The following is a 22,742-nucleotide window of genomic DNA, read 5'->3' on the forward strand; positions in this document are numbered from 1 at the left end:
TAGATGTTATGTGATAAGAGCATCCTGAATCAAGATCCATGCATCCATGAACTGAGTTGATGAAACTGAAAGTATATCACCATCACTGCAATTTGAATTGTCACTACGCACCATTACAGACTTAGATGATGCATCATGTTTCTCCTTAGTCTGCTTCTTGAGCTTTGGACAATCTCTCTTCATATGAACCGGCTCCTTGCACCGGCTCCTTGCACTTGTAGCATGCACTTGTAGCAATGAATCGTCTTTTTGTCTTTAGACTTTGATCTAGAATTTCATCTTGCAAAACCCTCCTCTTTCTTCCTTCCACGATCCTGATTACCCTTCACATATAAAATGTCGCTATGAGAGTTTTCCCCTGCATTCTGCTTTCGCTGGTTGTGAGCCAACAATGCTCTTAGGGCTATAAACGAGTCGAGCTTGAGCGAGCTCAGGCTTGGCTCGTGTTCGGCTCGTTTGAAATAGCTCGTGTTCGAAATCGGCTCGTGTTTGAAATTGGCTCGTGAACAATGTGTTCTTGTTGGACTCGAATTAAATATTAGTGTTCGTGTTCAGCTCGAAATTGGCTCGGACAAATTAAATTGAAAAACATAGATGTAAAGTGTGGGATTTGAACCTAGACCAAATGTATACAAAAAAAATACTAACCACATTACCACACGAGATGATATGATTTAAACTTAGATATAAATACATATAATATATTATTATATAAATAATATATGTAATATATTATTATATAAATAATTATATATTTTTTTAATTCTTTAAAAACTTGTTCGTGTTCGGCTCGTTTACTTAACGAACGAGCTAAACACGAGCTGCTTAACGAGTCGAACACGAGCTGTTCACGAACAACAAGCTTTTTTGACAGCCCTAAATGTTGCAGTGATCTCATCAACTTTAATAGTTTTTTTCTCATATGTAAGAGTAGTCATCAGGTGTTCATAGGAAAAAGACAATGAACACAACAAAATTATTGCTCGGTTTTCATCCTCAATAGTCACATCAAGCCGTGATCTCACATCGAGCCGTGATAAATTTTGGTAACTTAGTAGAGAAATTTGGTAACTCAGTACAAATTTCTCTATTGAGTTACCAAAATAGCTCGGTTTTCATACTCAAGACTTTACTACGTAGAGAAATTTGTAAGCAGTAGATCAAGTCTGTTTGGGGCAGCTGCAGCTTATCCAGCTTCTGCTGATAAACAGCTTATCCTGATAATCTGCTGATGAGCAGCTGATCCGGATAAGCTGTCTGGCTGTTTGGTTGGCGCTTATGGAAAAAGAAAACAGCTGATTCCTGATTCTGGAAAAATGATCATTCTGCCCCTGTTCTGAATAAGTTGTTTAAACAGAACTGTGACCGAACAGTTCATAGAAAGATGAACAATTATATATTTTTTTTAGTTGAATAAACAATCTGTGTAGCAGAATTTGTTATTTTCTCAACAAAATTAAAGATCAAGTGTTAAGACAAGAAAATACTGTTCTTCATTTACACAATTATATAGCTCTCTAAAAAAATAAAGAAGACCTGCTCACTCTGTTTACAATACTCAAGTATTTAATGGTTAAAATGAACTATTTCGCATCATCTGATGCCCCAAGAAATAGTATTCCCAAAAGATAATAATTTCTGCCATGCCTAGAACAGCCAACCAGCAATTCAAAATCAGGAGAATCATATTCACATATCTATTACTGTCTAATTTCATCATATTTCAAATCCAGAAAGCTCCACAACCCTCAAATAAAGTTCCACGTAGAAATCAATACAAAAATATAATGATAGTTGATATTAGACCAATTCCACTGTCTCAGATAAGATAGGGAATGCAAGAAGTTCGTGACTCATGAATTCTTAATAAATAGAGTATCAAGAGGATATGAAACATTAAAAATAATTGCTCCTACTGATTATTGCTTTTACTAGCAGCATCTTTATCTCCTAGTTTATAAGATACAACTTATGAAGCCAGTTTTTAGTATCATGCTAGTGCAGATCTCTAATTGAGAACAGGTTGAAAATTTTATAAATAATGAAGTAAATGCTTAAAGCCAAAAGAAAGCTTTGGTAGTAAAGTCTCCATATTGTCGTTTGCTGCAGAAGGAGAAAACCAAATGGCATAAAATATTTCCTTTTGCTCCTGAAAGAAACAGTGATGCAACCCTATCTAAAATGTTGCCCATCTCAAATGCTTGCATATCGAAACTTCCCTGAAGCTGGAACCAACAGGCTCCATCTCAGATGCAAGGATGGTTTACACGAAATAGTGGATCTACATTTACACGAGCAATACTTGCCTCCCAACAACTGGATCTAGGTTTTTACTCATTCCAGATTCACCGCAAAGTCCAAAATCAAGAAGCCATTCGGTGAAATGGGGGAGAAGGAGGAGCGGAGGGAGGAGAAGACATTCCTTACCTGCGGAGCGAATTCGGGTATCGACGGAGGCACAATCGAAGCAGTTCGAAGGAAGGTTAGGGATGTCGCGAGACTGTTTTGCGAGGGCAAACGTGTAAAAGCTTCGAGGCCAAATGCGGATCGCGGATATACCTGCGATCCGCGTGTAATACAAAATATAAAACCTGGTTTCAAAAAATGCTGCTAAAACATGATAATCAAATAGTAAGACGGCCTTCTCAAAACTCAAAACACTGCCGCACTTTTAAGCTGCCCCAAATTACCCCTAAGTTTGCTCAAAAGAGCCCTATTTCTTACCTTTTTCGCGTCCTGTAATATCCCTTATATTTTCAGCACCCACGTGCAATAAGAAAGTTCCAATATTCCTTCCAGTAGATTCCCTTCCAATTCCTCGCCCACGCTCCGCCGCCCGACTGTCTCCAGCGCCGAAAAATTTCGCTAGACTGCCCGCTGCTTGCGTTGTCCAAACCACTTATGCCTTTCGCGCCTGATCGCAATAACTGCCCGCAATTAGCGAACTCCTGCATAGGCGATTCGCAAACTCGTCTGTGAAACTCTCGCCTGGTTGTCGAAGCCCTTCCCGGAATGGAAAAATATTACATCAGGTCTTCTAAGGTCGAGCTACGTTCGGATTATAATATTCGGCCGTGTTACGGGAATATTACATCCGTGTTATTTGTAAAAATGATATGTTATTTGATTATTATATGGTGTTATTCGATTATTTTGCGGTGTTATTAGAATATTCTCCTACATTATTTCATTTGGGGCTTTGTTATTCAACATATTTCTCAGTGTTATTTCAATTTCCACTGTGTTATTGAAATAACACACACTGTGTTATTGAAATAACACAGCCCCAAATCAAGTAATGCGGGGGAATATTCCAATAACACTTCAACCCCAAATCAAGTAGCACGATTGAATATTCCAATAACACCGCAAAAAAATCAAATAACATCATATAATACTCGAATAACACATCATTTTTACAAATAACGCAAATGAAATATTCCCGTAACACAGCCAAATATTCCAATCCGAATGTAGCTCTACGTTAGGTGTAGCTCTACGTTCTACGTTAGGAGTCCTGATGTAATATTTTCCTCCCCGAACAGCTATCGCTGAACTGCTTCGCAAGCCTTGTCTTCATCCCATTGATTTGTCGAAGCCCTGCCTTTCGCGAATTCCTTCTGAAATTCGCCTCGCTGGTCTTCTCCAATCTTCTCTTTGCTACGAACCTTTCTTGCGTGAACGACGAATTCGCTGATTCCCAACCCTAGCCAAACTTACTTCTTCGTCCCTGCGCCGATCTCTTTTATGCCTTAAAACCTCGCTCTGAATACCACTTGTTGAGAAATTAAGGCGAATAAAAATAAGAATCGACACAAATTCAAAAGAACGCACAAAGATTTAACGAGGTTAGGCAAAAATGACTACATTCTCGGGAGCAGAGCGACGACTTTCCTTAAATTCCAAAAAAAAGGATTACAGAATACAACATATGCCCTAGGGTTAACCCTGGAGTACAAAATGTAATTACATAATTACATCTGTACTGTATCATGGAGCGTTGCCCCCGCACCCCCAACCCACATAACAAAACTCGCCCGATTGAACAGATTTTTCCGCTCCTCTTCATTTCAGCATATGTTCATATGGTATACGAGTCATACCAAACAAACTTTATCTCTAAGATTTATCTTATACTAATTTTCACCACAAATTATTCCATTTACCAAACAACTAAGTCTATTCAAAACAATTAATACCAAAAAAATCTGAACCAAATGAACAATGAATCAATGCTTGCAGTATCTGATATTTCTCCAATGATTTGTGGCATTTGAATGCATGGGCTTCTTAAACGGAACCAAGATCATGGTCATGTTATGCATCCTTGTCCTACAACAGTTGACAGAGCCAAACATCAAACAAATACTTTCTCATGCACATCGGAGAGACTGTTGTCATGCAATCATAAATATGCATAACTTTAGATCAACTATATATACATAAATACTAAAATTCAAAACCTCGAGAATATAAGAGCTATGTATTTATCACGTGAAGGAATCATATGGATAAACCATACTAAAAATAAAATATTGAGAGCATACCACAGAAGAATTTTATCATATATTATTCCACCTAGTGATCTTCTAAGGATACTAAGATTTTATTTAATTCTTTGCTTGAGAATTATGTTACCAAGTACTAAAACATATATAAAAATTTAAGAAAAATATATCTTCAATGCCAAGATCATTGGCAGGGTTGAATGGTATTCAGAAGCACTCCAAGCTCTTGGCCCATCGCTGCCCTCACGTTGTTTTGCCTTGTATGCCAATAATTCTGCGGATACATTGATTGTTTAGCATGCCAACAAAGTAACACCCAAAAATAAGGCTTAAATTTTGTAATTTTTTATTTAAAAAAAACAGCTCTTTGTTTAGAAATAGTTTCAATGATATTAATTTTCATTTGCTGGAGCAATAATGCACTTGAAAACAATTCATCCGTAGCAAAAATATGAAAAACATCATCCTTTTGAATTGTTAAGAAACAAGTATAATCTAGATTAGAATAACTATACTTCACTTAATCAACACTTGGAATACATCATAACTACAGCCTGCATAAAATCATGATCCTTTCACACAATAAATTAATTAGTTCATGCATTTGCTTGAATGAACCTACAAAATACAATTTTGTCAATTGGCAACCATCAAGGAGAAACCTTTTTGAGTTTATGACAACAAAATGAGCAAATATGTATGGAAGACAGTAGGTTTAAACACATGACTATTATTCTAAATTCTTTTCCAAGGGCTGTCTAGAATAATTAAACGTATTTCTTTACTCTTAACCTTCTACTGATACTAATGGAGACGTTATATAAAATTGTCAAAACAGGACTTATAGGCTGTGCTTGAAGTGCAATCTATTATATCATTAAAATAATTCATCCATCTCCATATAAAGCTTTTATAATTAATTTTCTTAGTCATATTTGCCTTAATAAGGGGCATTTACATATATACCACCTAATTCCTATTTATGTACATATCTATTTCCTAAACTTGACTTTTTATAGTTATAACACCCCAATTTTTCATATCACATAAAAAAATACCAACTTTCTAGCTTTTAAAAATGAATACACATTTTCATGTCTTAGTAAGATGGCATGTATATAACAAGTGAATTTCATTAAGTGTTAGATATGAAAAGGCATGGGCATTGAGTGCTATGTCTGTAAATCAGATTTATTTTTTTAATACATTTACCTTGATATCAATTCTGGAAATATAAAATTACCTTATTACAATATGCCATTACCCTTCCAACCACGAGCGAACATTTTCCAAGATTCTTGAAACTTTTATTTTTCTTACAAGTGTTCTTAAACTCTTTTCTTGGTTCTCTTTGGATGTCACCTTCAATCCATGGTTGAGTTGCAAGGACATGGCATATTGGAGGCTTCTTTCGCGTGAGACAGTAGATTTTGAAGACAATGATAGCATATTTGCATCGAAGAAGAGAGGGGATGTTAAGTTTATCTGAGATTCTAACCATAGTCCTGACGGAAGAGAGATTGGTAGAACGATGAATAAAGCGAAGGAGAATGCATAGCTGTTATGTTTTTTAAACTCAAGAAGGCTGATCGAACCAAAAATGGGAAGAGGGCAAATAAGGGAGAGGCAAGAAACTGGGATGGAAGCAAAAATTTGAATAGGGGCAATGGTGAATAATTTTGAAGGTAAGTTGAACTTTTCCATTTACCAAACAACAAAACACCCTAAAGAAAGGATGGAGAATCCACCTTCCAAAATTGGCCATCAATACCATTTTTGTGGAAGAAAATGTAGGTGCCCACCCAAACGAAGCCTCTATATTTTTTTCGATTTCTTCTATTATTCTAACAATGAAGAGAAATGATTGATAGTCCAGGCAAAATTTTATTCTTCTCGACCAACAAATTGATGTATAAATGTATCTATATGAGTGTTACTCAAATATCTTTTTCTTAGCAGATCATCAATATTACGCTTGGGTCACTATAATCTTGCCAACAACAAGAAAGATATCACTCAAGTATTTCATGAAAAAATTAATCATTATAATTCAGGAATCATAGAGTAAATATTAAAAATAGCGATTGAGAAAACAAAATGTGTCAATAAATTTCACCTAATGTTGTGGTATCAGTTCTTTAGCAGGATATTCAACAATTGCATGAGCTGTTTTGGCTTAAGTTACAGGAATATTAATACTTTTATAAATAAATAATATGATATTTTTGTAATTAAAGTAATTATATCAGGACAACATACCTTCACCGTTACTTTCTCAACTTGCACTATATTTTGAAACTTTTTTAAGAAGCACGTTCTGGTTGGAAGTTAAGGAAATATTAATAATTCTACAAATAAGAATTCTGACATTCTTCTGCTTAAAGTAATACTATCAGTAAATCATGCATTCTCAGCAACTTGCTCAACAACCACTGTGTCTTGACACTTAGCTTTTTTCTTCAGAAGCATATTGTTGCTACTAGTTTAATGAATATTAATAATTCTAAAATAAGAAATCTAAAATGCTTATACTTAAGATAATACTATCAGTAGATTATGCTTTCTTAATGGCTTGCTCAACGATCATTGTTTCGTGACGATTACCTTTTTTTGTAGTTGCTCTCTTTATTCTTTATTTCTGTGGTAATAATTATACAAATAATCGCACAACTAAGTAGTAAGACATGCTTGTCCTTAAAGTAGTGGTATTATCATAACATATCTTCACAATGATTTGCCCAACAACTAGTGTTTGTTTGCACTTAGCTTTTTCTTCAGCTACTTTCTGAGTTCACTTTCTTTTATTTAATGGTACAGACTCCGTTAATAGAGTACCAACTACCACTATCTTTATTGATTATTTATTATTCACAACACTTGTCATGCAACTATATTGGGCTGGAGGAATTTTAGGTTTTGTCTCAGCGTCCAATTAGCTTGCTATTTCCTCAATTGGATTTCAGTGTGCTTATTCCACCATGTATATCCAAATTGGTTGACAATTGGGATTTAGGACTGATTATTTCCTATTATTTTCTTTTTGGACCGGGTTTGATTCAGAAGGGAATGTGCTTATTTAAGTATGTACATGAACTAGCTCACCTCCTACTTTATGCTTGGGCAGGATGACTTTGGGGTGTGCTTATTCTTATATATATCCACTGGTCATTTTATTTTCTTTAGTTATTTGATCTTCAATAGACCTTAATCTTACCTCTACAACACTTATTCTGCTGCTCTTGCTGCTCAGGACTATTTCAATCTCCCTGAGCTTATTGTATATAGATGATTCAAAATCTATCAATCTACACTCAATAAACTTGATCAAATTATAATCTTCTATATTTATTTGAATGTTTACATGAATGCCTGAGGAAGGTGGAATTGGTTCCAACAATGGGATTTTATCGGAAGAAAACTTAAAGTGGTAAGACTGATGAATTCTAGGGGATGAAGAAGAGGTTTTGGAGAATAATGAATAATGAAAATGTCCATAATAATACAGACTCTTCCATAGTTATATCCCTAAAAGAATTAAAAACCTGGATAAAAAATAAAATGTTAATATTGAAATTATACCCATAATTACCTTACATGCAAATGATGTACTTTACTACATACTTAATCATCATACAACTCCAAAAAAATCACACTGCACATTTAGTTTTACCATGCCACTGACTTAGACCACCACATGATAGGAGGTCTTCAATATTGCATGGTAGGAATTAGAATATTTGTGTGCTAAGAATTCCAAACATTTATTACATGGAAAAAATGCATTAGACCGTATAGTCATACAAAAGCCAAAAAACATGATATCTAAAAAATTCATACCATCTTGAGAGAGTCATATCCACTCATGCAGCAAAAAATTTTTTACAGTTCCGACTTGTCAATTAGAGTATCAAACTGATCTATTAAAAACCTCCAAATAGTCTTTGGTCAGTTATTTTGTAAGAACTCGTGTACATTTCTAGCATAAAAAAAAAATCTTTATGTACTCTATAATTATTATATGGGAAAAATAAGTTTATAAGCAAAAAATTTAAGAAAAGTTTTAATTAATTTAGTACTATTCATTTTAAGTTAAGGGCTTTTCATTTTATTTTTAAAAACTATAGATTTGAATATAGAAACAAAATCTGTCCTAAGTTACTTGAGTTCCTCTATTTGGCAGCTCAATCATTAAAGCCACTTCATCAACAATGAACTTCAACTCACCTCCACTAAAAAGATGCTTGTCTCTCAACGCTGCAACATTCCCAAAGGTGAATTGTTAGTAGTACAACGAGTTTAATAGGTGATAACCTACAAAAGTGATGAATAACCCGGTTTCTCAAAATGACAACAACATTCTTAGCGATGCACTTGACTAAATCTTTACATATTGCACTGAAAATTGATGAGAGGAGAAAGTAATTCCTCCAATAACCATTCTCTTGCAAGCTTATCAATACACTAAGAAAATAAATTAATAAGTCAACGCTACTAAAATTCTTAATATTTGTGAGCTATGAAAAAATAACTAATATTTGCAACAACAAAATAATGAAGCCAACCTATGAAAAATATTCAGAATATGTGTGCAATGAAAATACAACCAACACAACATGGTTGTACTTGAGAAATGCTAGAGTACAATAATATACAATATGGTTGCATAAAGGAAATACGAATGTAAGACAAAAAATAACATTTCAATGACATGCAGCTAATGTTTGCAACTACAAAGTAATTTATCCAAGCTATGAAAATATTTAGAATGTGAAATAAAAAATACAACTAATACAAAATGATTGTACTCTAGATAGGCTGGAGTACAATCATATACAACATGGTTATACCGAAGAAATATGCACCCGAGATTTTTTTTTTTGAAAAATAACATTTCAATGACAAATTTATGATGTTTACAACCGCGAATAATGAAGTCAAGCTATAAAAAATATTTAGATAATGTGTTCAATGAAATATGCAGCAAATATAACATGATTATACTTGAGAAAGGTTAGAATACAACCATGTATAACATGGTTGTACAAAAGAAATATGCGCCCAGAACAAAATAAAAAAAAATTTATTGACATAGACGTATTTGCAACTACAATATAAAAAAGCCAAGTAAAAAGAAATATTTTGAGTAAATGTATTGAAAAATAAAAATAATATTACATTGTTGCATTCGATAAAAGTAGGACTTTAACAATGTACAATATGGTCATACAAAAAAAATATGCACCCAAAAGAAAAACTTTTTAATGAAAAATACATGATGTTTGCAGCTACAAAATAAAGAAGCTAAGGTATGAAAAAAGTTCTTAACGCATAAAATGAAAAGTACAACTAGTATAACATAGTTGTACTTGATAAAAATAGTAGCACACCATGTACAACATGATTGTGTAGAAGAAATACATACTAAAAAAACAAAAAAAAAAAAACTACTTAAGGACGAAGACATGATGAATGATGAATGTAACCACAAAATAAAGAGGCCAATAAATGAAAAATATTCAGAACATCAATGCAATAAAAATACAACCAATACAAAATAGTTGTAATCAAGAAAAACTGGAGTACAATCATGTACAACTAAGTTGTAAAAAAGAAATATGCACCCAAAAAATTTAAAAAACAATTTAATGACAAAGACTTGAAGTTTGTAACCACAAAATAAAGAAACCAAGCAATGAAAAATGACCAAAATGTGTGTGCAATAAAACTGCAATCATTATAATATGGTTGTTTTTAAAAAACCTGAAGTATAGCCATGTATAGCAAGGGTGTACTTAAGAACTGTGCACTCAAAAAAAAAAAAATTCAATGACAAGGAACTTATGTATAAAATAATAAAATAAACAAGCTAAGTAATAAAAATTATTCAAAATGTGCGCAATAAAAATATAATAACTACAACAGAATTGTACTCGAGAAATATTAGAGTACAATCATGTACAACATGGTTATATGTACAACATGGTTGTACTTGAGAAAGTTTGAAGTACAACTATGGAAGATATACGCACACAGAAGAAAAAAATAATCAATGACAAAGAACTAATGTTCAGAACAAGAAAAATAATGAAGCGAAGATTAAAAAAATAATGCAAGCAATGAAAAATAACAGTACAACATGGTTTTACTCAAGAAAAGAAGAAGTAGAGCCATACCGTACAAAAGAAAAATACACCAAAAAAACTTTCAATGACAAAAAGTGCAGCCATGTTGCACAAAAAAGAAAATGCACCCATACATAAATCCTTTGAATGATAAAAAGTGATGTTTGCAACCTTGTGTGTATGCACTTAATCGAGAAGAAGGAGAAAGAGTAGTCAATTAGCTATCGTATGTTGTATATTGAAGCAAGCATCTTCTTCGATGCTACCGAAATGATTTGTAAACTGAATGTTGGGTGTTGTGGAGACAAGAAAGCCCTTAATTGAATGTCAACTGCCATGGAGAAAGGGACAAACTTAAAGTGAATGTCGGGGGATGCTGAGAAAAAGACAAAATCTAACTTTGGGAGAAAGGAGGAATGTCGAGTGACAAAGAGAAAATGACAAATCTTAAACCCTAATAATGGAATAAGAATTTAAAACACTTACTATATAATTTGAGATACCAAACGTCTCTTATTTCATACTTTATAGTTTAATACTATTTTTTAGACGTAACAGATTGGGCTTGCCCATTATTTATTTATTTTAATATATTTTAAATATTAGACATGCGTTAGTTTGTGATTAGCGTCCAGATGTAACTTTACATGTGGTCTCCACACATAATATTTTCTCTTCAGGGTGGTTGTGGCATATTAAGCCGTCTCCAGGGCCAGAGGAAACTAATATCTATCAACATTTACCGATGCAAAGCTAGAGTCTGAATTCGTAATGGACTCCAATGATCTTTGCATCCCTTTCTTTTCTTGGGTGGAAAGAGCAGAGAAGTGTCAAAATCGGGACTTAGGACCTTGCCTTTCCATCAGCTCTTCGCCCTTCAGTATACTCAGGTTTCTCCTCTCATAAGCTTTCTTCCAGATTCACTGCCTCGATTGAATCAGCTGGTGTTGTTGGATATCATGGAGAGATTCAGTTGGCTTCTCCTCTTTTAGTTAGAGGGATGTGGTCTGAGGTTGATGGTCGGGAAGCTTCCTTCATTGATAGGTGTTCGGAGGATTCCTCAGCCTTAGATCAAAGGATGGAAGGATTTGACTCCTCATGGTGGTATTCTCTTGAATCCCTTAAGTTCATCAAGGAAGTTTTATGTTGGATCAGTATTAATTCTCCAGTGACATTATTTTGAATGACAACTGAAGTTTTGAAGATAAAATGTATTAGTTCCAAACCTGGGGTTGTTCCGCCTGTTGGATCGCCCTCTTCCTCTTTCTCAGCCTCTACTCTCTATGGAAAAGTGCCGCCACACTTTTTTGTCCTCAACTCTTTCTTTGAAAGCTGAGCATCCTTATCAAACTGACTCTTTTCCTTCACCTCATCAGAGGCAACCCACAACTCAGGATTCATAAGGTTATATTTGTCGGGATTCAATACCTAATTAACAATATGGGGTTGGTGTACAAAACCATTGATATATATTTGCCTAAAATGACTGACTCCAGCACCTTGAGCTGAGGAGGAGCCCTTTCTTCTTCTTGTATGGTCCTCCGGTAAGCCTGGTGGTGATACCCTAATTTTCATAGAACCCCAAGGAAATCAAAGCTTTCAATCTCTTATCTTATTCTCCAAGTCAAAGAAATGGTACTTCAGGGTTGAGCCAAAGACAACATATCCATCCATCTCCATCCTGAATGAGAACATTTGGGAGAACAACTCTTGAGACCACAAGATCTCCATCCAATGCAAGTAAATAATGTAAGCCACAATAATTGAATTTGACTTGATTTGGGAGGGATAACTCTATTGTGATTCAGTATCGACCTGATTTTGGAAAAAAAGGCAGCCGAAGTCCCCATCGGGATAGGTATTGATAGAAAATCATGTCATATCCCAAGTAATCGGTTGCTTAAACCTCCGACTCCACCTGCACGAGCACAAAACTTGTGTCACACGCACAAGTATCATCTAGGAATCCCGTGAATTGGTCGCTCGGCCATCCTCACTATACCAAACATCTGTGGAGAATATTTTGAAGCCATGGGAGCTATGGAAGAAAATCGACCAAAGGGAAGGAATTGTAAATGAAAAAGTACAAACTTTTTTTTCCATCAAAACCTATGTATAGGATATACAGGGAATTTGAAATTCCTCCAACTTCAAAAATCCACATCAAATAGGCAAAAAAATTGAGAAAACACAATGATACAAATTTTTGAAAATTGACAAATTAAAATTTTCCTTATAAAGTACTTTACAGAGGGGTCATCAATCATCTCTGGCAGCACTAAATCACGGCTCATAAGGCTAGAATACAACGCACCCCCCTCCCCGCCCCACCTCACAAACTTAAAATTTTTTATACCCTCTTTTTCCTCTCAAACCCAAGAAAAAAAGTTGGTTGCCCGGTCTTCTGCCAGCTCAATGTGGAAGGTCGCCACTTCAGCCTGGAGGGTATTCATATTAGCATAGTGGACCGTCAGCTCCTACAAGTTTGGTGTGGTGGTTTCCCTCTAGCGCTAGCCTCCCGAGCAAACAACTTTACCTTCTTGTTCTTTTTGTGAGCTAACGACTCATGGGAACCACACCGATCGTCAATTTCTCTCTGAGCATCCTCCTGGGCTAGTAGAAGACCAAGTGCACCTACACCTAAAGTAAGAATAGAAGGCCTGTCTGTTATCCCTAGAGTTGGTAGTTGGCCGACTTCCGTGGTTGGGGAATCGATGATATGCACAAATTTCTCTACATAAGACAATCATATGATAGGAATAGAGTAAGGAATGTAATAGCCATATAAAAGAGAAACAATTATTTATTAATCAATCTTGTTATCTCCAAAGTGTGAAAACTCTTGTCAATAGGCGGTAAGTGTCATAACCTAACTCTATGCAACCCATCATATTGAGGCGTGTTGCCTTGTGTGAGATCATAAAAGATAAATTATTACCCAAGATCAATTTGGAAGGAATTTTATTTACTTATTTTTCTTAAGTTTTCATAAATGCGGATCCACTAATATCATTAAATAAATTAATTAAAAATAACTAAAATTCATTCAGATCATATCAATATACAACAAAATAAAACATATATAACAATCATAGTTTAATCTCTCTAAAATTTAAAAAAATAAAGATCACCATGACTCTCACAAATATTGATCTAAGATACCGACATATCTAATATTACGTTTTCACCAGTGACACGAAAGTCTCTAATATACCTGAGCCTTACTCTTCCCCGAAATAACTCATGTGACTAAAGTAGGGGTGAGTAATCGCAGCTCAGTAGGCTACCCAAAATAAACTGTAGTTTTTAATATTTTTTTTAAAATAGAAATGTGTTTAAAGAAGAAAAATCAAACATGGTGAAGCATCATGTATAATATCTATCACAGTGCCAGAACAAGAAATTATAACTGCAGCAGACATGTGCTGGGTAACATTATAAACAACATGATATCACAAGTGTAGGAAAATAACATGAAAATAAAAATGCATTTCTTTATTTAAATTATTTTAATATTTTCTCTTCAACCATTATACCTCCACTTCCACTTAAACATCCACTGCTTATAATTCTCCTATGCCCCTTATAACTCCACTTCCGCTTATATTATCCCGATTTTTTATATATAAATAGATGTAAAATGCGATATATGCGATTAATTTCCTTAATAGATATTCTTAATTTGCAATAATGTCAAAAAATTGGCGTCAAACAAAATCTAGGTAAATCTTTCACTATGAAACAAATAAGAATGAAGTTATAATTTTAAATATGAGATACTACACAAGTATACGTATCATTATCAAGTAATATAGAACTTTCTGATTAAGTCCCGAATATCGAACCCACGAGGAGAACTAGATTTAGATAACAAAATTTTACTTAGCAATATATTTTTACATAAACTTAAGATACTAAATTAGGAATGAAAGTTCGATTATTTCTATAATTTTTTGATAATTTGAACATAAAGCAAGCAACTAATTGACTTAACTAAAATACTTGCAAGATGAAGGAAACATAAATAAAATATATTTTTTCTTATCATGAATTAGTGAAAAAAATAAATATTTTGTTGTGGAAGTATGCTAAATGTGTTATGTCAAATATGATTAATAATATTCTTTACCCTTACTTGAGATGCTATAAAGAAAATTGGCTAATTTATAGCTTGAAAAGTTCTAAAGACCGGTTAGGCAACGAAGATACTAGCTCTCACTCTAAAGTTTTATCTTCTCCATCCACCTGAGGGCTAACATCTCGTATCAAAGCCTAAAACTAAAAATCAAATTGGGGGCTTTAGTCTGTTACACTAAAGTCCTCTAATTATACACCATTGAAAATTTTATTTCCCTATTTAATTGAACTCAAGCCCATGAACTACATTCTCATTCATGAATCAATATGTGATTCCAACCATTTGTTGACTGAGACAACACCATCTCGGATCTTACATGTTCTCACAACAGGTATTAACATCTTAATTGGTCAAATTAAGAAGTAAATGAAGTGCAAGGTTTTGAATCATCACAATTTCTTCCAACATTAAAGTTTAATACTTCACACAACTTCCTTTAAATATTTAATCACTTATCATTTTAAGAAAAAAGATAAAAAAGACTACTCAGAATCCATGGAGAAAACACAACTACACATGAGTTTAAAAGTAGAAATCATGCACACAAACAAAAAATTTAAATTAAAACCAATTTTAGACACAAAGATAAATACTTATCTCAAATTCTCTCCATCAAATGTTTTGAAGTTCCTTTGAATTCTCTTTCTTTTCTGAAAATACAAACTAACACTCAAAATAAAATAAAATAAAATAAAGGTGGTCGACGGCGGCTGATGGATGGCTGGCCGCCGGCGGTTGGCTTTGATGATCCAAATATTCTTTAATAAAAATCTAAAAGGTGTCTTGGTGTCTCTTCAAAATGTGTCTCCATTCAATGAATCATCCAGAATTTGGCTCCTCAAAAGCCAATTGAATTAATTTTCGTGTCCATGGGCTATTTCCCATGTGCTATTTCCCATGTTTTTGGCTATTTCCCATGTTTTTATTAAGGGTTGCTTCAAACAACTCTTCAAAAATTTGCTCAAATTAAATAATTCCTCAAGTAACTACTTATGGCGCTTAGGCGCGGACCCTCTGACGCTTAGGCGCCCCTGTTTATTTTTGTTTTTTTATTCATTTTGCTCCAAATTTGACCATTTTTCACTCATTTTAGCATTTTATATCCATTTGATTGTACCTACAAGAAAAACATACAAATATCTTTCATTAAAGCGCAATATCTCAAAAATAGATATAAAAATGTGTATAAAAATATTATATATTTTAAGTGTATCATTATACCACCACTTGTTCGCATCTTTTTAAGCGTATCAAACACATAGATGGATAATTATATAAGTACAAAATTACCAACACTGCCAGTCACCTCAAAGAACCCAATGATTTTTGGACTCAATTTACAAATCTAGGTACCCCTTTCATGGGACTATCTTCAAAAGTATAAAATCTCCCCCCTTAAATTCAACTGCTCAATGTTTTGGGTCATAATACTTTCTATTTCTATCCTGCATTGCTCTCAATCTATCATTGATTAGTCTGATATTTTCAGTGGTATCATATACAAAATTAGAGCCCATTAATCCTTTTTCATCCACCTTTGTCCAAGTTAAAGGTGTCCTACACCTTGTACCATATAATGTCCCATATGGTATCATCATATCAATAACTAAGTGAAAGCTATTATTATAGGCAAAGTCAATCAAAGGAATATGATTCTCCCAGCTCCCTCTAAAATCAATTGCACTTAATCTCAATAAATTCTCTAACATCTGAATAATCCTCTCATATTGAACACTACCTTCAGCTGAAAAGTTGTACGAAAGTATAACTTAGTTCCTATACCTTCCTAAATACCACTCCAAAATTTAGAAGTGAAACTGTCACCACGATCAGATATAATGATCTTTTTTATCCCATGTAGTCTAATAATCTCACGTATGTATGACCGTGTCAAATTTTCAATTGAATCTATATATCTCAAAAAAAAAAAAATGTGTAGACTTCGTCAACCGGTCAACCAACACCCATATTACATCATGGCCTTACCTAGAAATTGGAAAACCTATAGCAAAATCCATTATGATATCATCCCACTTCCATTCATGAATAAGAAAATGTAGAAGCAAACTGCTAGGTCTCTCATGTTCTACTTTCTCCATCTTATACACATATCAAAACAAACTCAATCACCTTACACTTTAACCGAGACCACTAAAACATCAATATCAAATCATGATACATCTTACTGTTTCCTGGATGAATTGTATATCCAAAATAATGAGTCTTTTACATTTTCTCCTTCCATAGATCACCATTATCAGAAACTCAAATTCCATGCCCACAAGTCAACTTCTCATGGTCATTTACATGTAGCTCATGTCTTCTGTCCAAGTGAATATGATCAACTAATTTGACACACTAATCATATAGCCTTTGAGCTTCCTTAATCCTCTCTTGCAAAGAAGCTTGAACGGTCATCTATGAAACTACTGCAACCGCATCACCAGAATGGATAACCTCCAACTCCAACCTTTACATCCCTTGAATTAGAATCTCATCAAATGTAATCAAATAATCTACAACACTAATAGTTTTTCTGCTCAAAGAATTAACTACCACATTTGCCTTACGAGATTGATATATAATATTGAATTGGTCACTCTAGCCATCTCCTCTATCTCAAGTTCAACTTCTTCTAAGAGAAAATGTACTTCAACCTCTGATGATATGCACAAATCACACATCTTACTCCATATATATAATGTATCCAGATTCTTAATGTAAATGTGATAACTGCCAACTCCAAATCTTGAGTAGGATAAATTTTCTTGTGCAGTTTCACTATCTGGACGTATAAGCAATAAATTTCTCATTCTACCGAAACACACAACTCAATCCTCTCAAAGAAGCATCAACGAACAACTGAAAAACCTCAACATAAGTTGGAATTATCATGTAGGCGTTGACACCAAACAATCCTTTAAGTTCTGAAAATTAGCTTCACACTCATGTGTCTAGTAAAAAAGAACTATTTTATGAGTCAATCTAGACAGAGGAACTACAATCTGTGAAAAACGTTTAACAAACTTCCTATAATAATATGGCATGCTAAGAAAACTATGAGCTTCAAACATTATAGTTTCTCTTGGCCAATCAACAATTACTCGCACCTTCTGGGGATTAACTGAAATACCATTTTCACTCACCACATGGCCTAAAAAATAAATGGATTTTAACTAAAATTAACATTTCAAGAACTTAGTATATAGTTGATGTTGCCATAATGTCTCTAACACCAATCTCAAATGAATTGCATGATCTTTAGACTTGGAATACACCAAAATAACATCATTAAAAATAATAATAAATTGATCTAAATATACTTTGAATGCACAGTTTATCTGATCCATGAATATAGCTGGGACATTAGTCAAACCAAAAGACATGACCAATTACTCATCGCAATCAACACAAGTACTAAAAGTTATCTTTGTTACATTTTCCTCCTTCACTCTCAACTGATGATGCCCAAATCTCAAATCTATCTTTGAAAGCACAGATGCACCTTTAAGCTGGTAAAATAAAATCATCAATTTTAGGCAATGAATACTTGTTCTTGATGGTTACTTTATTCAACTCTCTATGATTAATGTACATATGCAACATACTATCCTTCTTTCGCACAAAGAACTCAGGGGCACCCTAAGGAGATACACTGGGACTGATAAAGACCCTCTCTAATAACTCGTGCAGCTGTATTTTCGACTCTTGTAGTTATTTAGTTGACATTCTTTAAGGAGCCTTCACACCAGGAGATGTACAATGTACAACTTCAATACAAAACTCAACTTTTATCTTCGGAGGCAAACTCACCAATTCTTTAGTAAAAACAGCTAGAAACACCCTCACCACAATAATCTTTTTAATAGTTACAATGGCTTTACTCTTGTCTTTCACATAGGCAAGAAATACATAATTTTCATTCCTATATAATTTATTAACCTATAGAGATGATATCAAAGATGATAGGACACCTCTGATATCTTAGAAATAGAATGTAAAGCCACCCTCTTCTGACTACAATCAATAAAAGTTTTATATCTACTCAACTAATCCATACCCAAGATAACATCAAACTCATTCAAAGGTAATACAATTAACTTAGATTCCAACTTCATATCCAAAGTCTTAATATCATAGATAAAAGCTTGATTAACAATTAAATAATCTCTAATGGGTAAATGAACAAAAAAATCAAAAGCTATAGGAATAGAAAGGATGCTTAAGCAAGCAAGAAATTTCTAAGATATAAACGAATGACTATCTCTTGAATCAAACAAAATTCTACAAAGTTGCGGAGAAATGAAAGTTGTACCTGTCATAACATCGGATGCATCATTAGCCTTCTGCAAAGTTAAACTGTAATCTTTAGGATGAGTTGGGATAGTAGCAATAGGAGTAACATACTCTAACTCTCTCCCATCTACCTTCTAGAGAACCTCCCACCACCTCTACTACATGATCCTTCACTAAAAGTTCTTGATGGGATCACCTTCTGTTATCTATCAACCATCTGGTCTACTCGAGTATCAAATCTACTTTCAGATGCTTTATGAGGACTCTATGCTATCTTGTGGCCAGACTAACCAAACTTAAAATATTGCCTAAAAATTAAATAGGATTGACCGTGTTGCCTCCTTTCACATGAAGTACAAACTGGAGCACTACTCATCAAGATGGACGAACCATTGCTCCCATAAACTCTAAAACCTCTACCCGAGTCATACAACTCAAATCGAATCTTCTTCCCACTATCATCATTTCTAAAAGACTCCCCCTAAATCTTTTATGGCTCACATTCATATGCTACTAAGTAGACATCGAATATTTTTCTATAAATCTTGCCCTCTCCACTAACTCACAGAAATCTTTGATCCTGAATGGAACAAGTGGATGTCATAAGTTATCCCCGAGTCCTCTCAAAAATATATAGCACTTCTCCTCTAGAGTACTAACTAACCTTGGAGAATATCTCGCTAATACAGTAAACTCAGTCTCATATTACATTACCATCTTAATCCCTTGAACCAATCATAGTGAGGACTCCTGCATCTGTTGTTTAGTTGATGAAGGTACAAACCAAACTGTGAATGTATTAGTAAATTGTTCCCAAGTAATCTCAATGTTTAATTTGCTTGAAACTTCTCTCTCTGCTGGCCTAGCCAACAATGTTCGGCTTCATCATCAACAAAAAACACGATTAGGGGTATCTTACAGCTCTCCGGACACTGCATTATATCGAAGGATTTCTTTAGTCTCAGTAGCCAATCCCTAGCTACTTGAGGCTCCACTACTCACTTGAAATGAGGCTTGAATCGCAAGAATAACTTCCAATGTTTATCTCCATCCTCTACTCTCGAAGTAGACATTTTGTTGTAGAAGCATCGCCCATCAATTGAGTCACCAAACTAACAAAATGAGTAATTGAATCTGACAGAAGAGCTCCAATTGTACTTTATACTGCCCCAATCTAACTGGAACTTTGTTCTGAGTGGAACTTTGTTCATCTGTCATATCCTGATCTCGGGGATCCATAATTACTTAATACTTACACCTGGCATATACATGCAATAACATAATATAGCATACATAAAAGAGAGAATAAAAAGGAAAATTAATGTTAAACTACTCAAAACTCTTATAATCATCTACTAATCAATCTTATGACTAGTGTTAAATTAATTCCTCCAAATTGATTGCTCTGATGCCAAAAATTCTATCGCGACCAAACTCGATGCAACCTATCAAATTAAGGTGGGTCATCTCGTGTCGAGAACATAACGGAAAAATAGTTACCTAAGATTTTTTTGGAAAGAATTTTATTTACTTTTTTTTTCTTAAGTTTTCATAAATACAGAGTCACAAATATCATCAAATATATAAAATAAAAATACCCAAAATTCGTTCAGATCATATCAATATACAACAAAATAACATATATATAATAATCATAGTTTAATCTCTCTAACATGAAAAAAATAAACATCACCACGACTGTCAAAAATATAAATCTAAGATACTAACATATCTTATATCTACTATCACTAGTGACACATAAGCCTCTACTCATTTACCTTATTTGAACTAACACATGCGAGTAAAATAGAGGTGAGCAATCACAGCTCAACAGACTATCCAAAATCTACTGCAGTTTTTAATATTTTAAAAATTAATAGATATGTATTTAAACAAATGAAATTGAACATGGTGGAATATCATGTGTGATATCTGTCATATTGTCAATACAATAAATTATAATTACAATAGTAATGTGTTGAGTAACAATATAAACAATATGATATCATAAGTGCAGGATAATAACATGAAAATGAAAACACATTTTTTTTATTTACATTATTTTAATATTTTCCCTTTGCCCTTTATACCTCCACTTGTTCATATTTCTCATATGCCTCTTATAATACCTTTACTTGTTCACATACGTTCAAGTGTATCAAACATGCAAATGAATAATTACAGAGGTGCAACGGCTTTTATAACTATATTTGATTGCACATAAAATACATCCGCACTTTCTTTTTTTATTTTTGATACATATTTTTCATACAGAAGCATATAACTACTATCAATTTTCACAAATCAAATATCAGAACATGCTATAGAAAGTGGTATAAACCAGTAATCACAATTAATTATGTATTTTGCAAAAAAAATAAATATGAACAAATTGACAGTCATAATTTGCAAAACTACTCAAAAAATGTTCAGAATAATATTTCAATCATTTCTTATTTCACAACAAATTTTATCATGTTTAACATATGTGCCAAAATATATAAAATATTATACAACACAAAATACCCTATGAAAATAAATGTTTTCTATTGATATGTTCATCACTCTAATATATAAAATATAAAAAATTGTGCGCGAAAAGTTTGTGAATCTTCATAAATCATAGTTTGTATGAAATTTCAGCAAATAAAATACCAAAATTTCAATAAAAAACAACAAAATTAAAATCTAATGTTGGTTAATAGCTACCTACCTATAGACAGATAATTTCCCCAACTAACATGACGAATGAAATCGGCTATGACCTCCCGAGTTGACTTTCTTTTTAAAATCTATCATTTTCTCTCTCTGTGCGTGAATGAGGAGTGAGAAATGAGAAAATATATGGGGAATGAAAGGAAATCAAAGCATATGATAATGGATTAAGTTATTTATATAAAATATATTTTTTTATATATTTAATAAAAGGATATAAAAGTAATTAATTGAATTGTTGTACTTATTAAATATACACTTTATAGAAATTTCTTCTATCTAAGACTCTAAAAATTATGGCAAATAGACACTAGATGGTTCCAGAAAACATTTGTTAAAATAATTTTCAAAACTGTCACAAGATGGTTCCAGAAAACTCACTTGTATAATGACGTATTAAATCCTTAAAGAAGACAAATCAAACAAAAAAACAATTTATTTTCCTATTTATGAAGCTCATAAAACAGAGAAAATATGATTGAAATATAATCAAGCACGCTCTTCATTCTCGTGAAGATATTTTATAAATTGGGCATGAAATAAAAATACTAAAAATTAACAAATAAATTGAGCATTAAATTAACTCCAAAAACGTCAAAAAAATATTTATACATAAAATAAACATTTAAGACTTAGCAAATCCCAATATTAGGTCTCAAAAGGTGCACTTGTATACTAAGTAGCACATTACAGTAAGACCGTTGACTGTTTGAGCTTGCCGGTCAAAGGTCGGAGAACCACACCTTCGCGCGACTGAACATGGGACGCCACTGCCGTCTTCTCTTGTTGAGGTGTCGATGAATGAGTCGACCTCTGGCGAATCAGAACTGGGGCAAGTATTGGTGCCCTGGTGATGTGCACCTCAGCCCTACCCCCACCTCACAGAGTGGCAACGAGTCAGACGACTCGCTCATCTCCCCTACCTTTTGCTTCTTTTGCACCGCTCGCTTAACTAGCCTGGTC

At 33.6% G+C, this 22,742-nt stretch overlaps 1 protein-coding gene across 1 annotated transcript in view; it reads right to left on the minus strand.

Moving 5' to 3' along the window:
- LOC110031223 (39S ribosomal protein L47, mitochondrial) overlaps positions 1-2,585 on the minus strand; it is a 54,970-nt gene extending 52,385 nt beyond the window's left edge. The window contains exon 1 of the mRNA XM_020734317.1: positions 2,428-2,585. The gene's annotated coding sequence lies outside the window, so the exon portion shown is untranslated. The remainder of the gene's footprint in view (positions 1-2,427) is intronic.
- Between the last annotated feature and the right edge of the window lie 20,157 nt (positions 2,586-22,742).

This window comes from Phalaenopsis equestris, unplaced genomic scaffold (assembly GCF_001263595.1).
Source record: "Phalaenopsis equestris unplaced genomic scaffold, ASM126359v1 Scaffold000789, whole genome shotgun sequence".
Taxonomy (NCBI): Eukaryota; Viridiplantae; Streptophyta; class Magnoliopsida; order Asparagales; family Orchidaceae; genus Phalaenopsis; species Phalaenopsis equestris.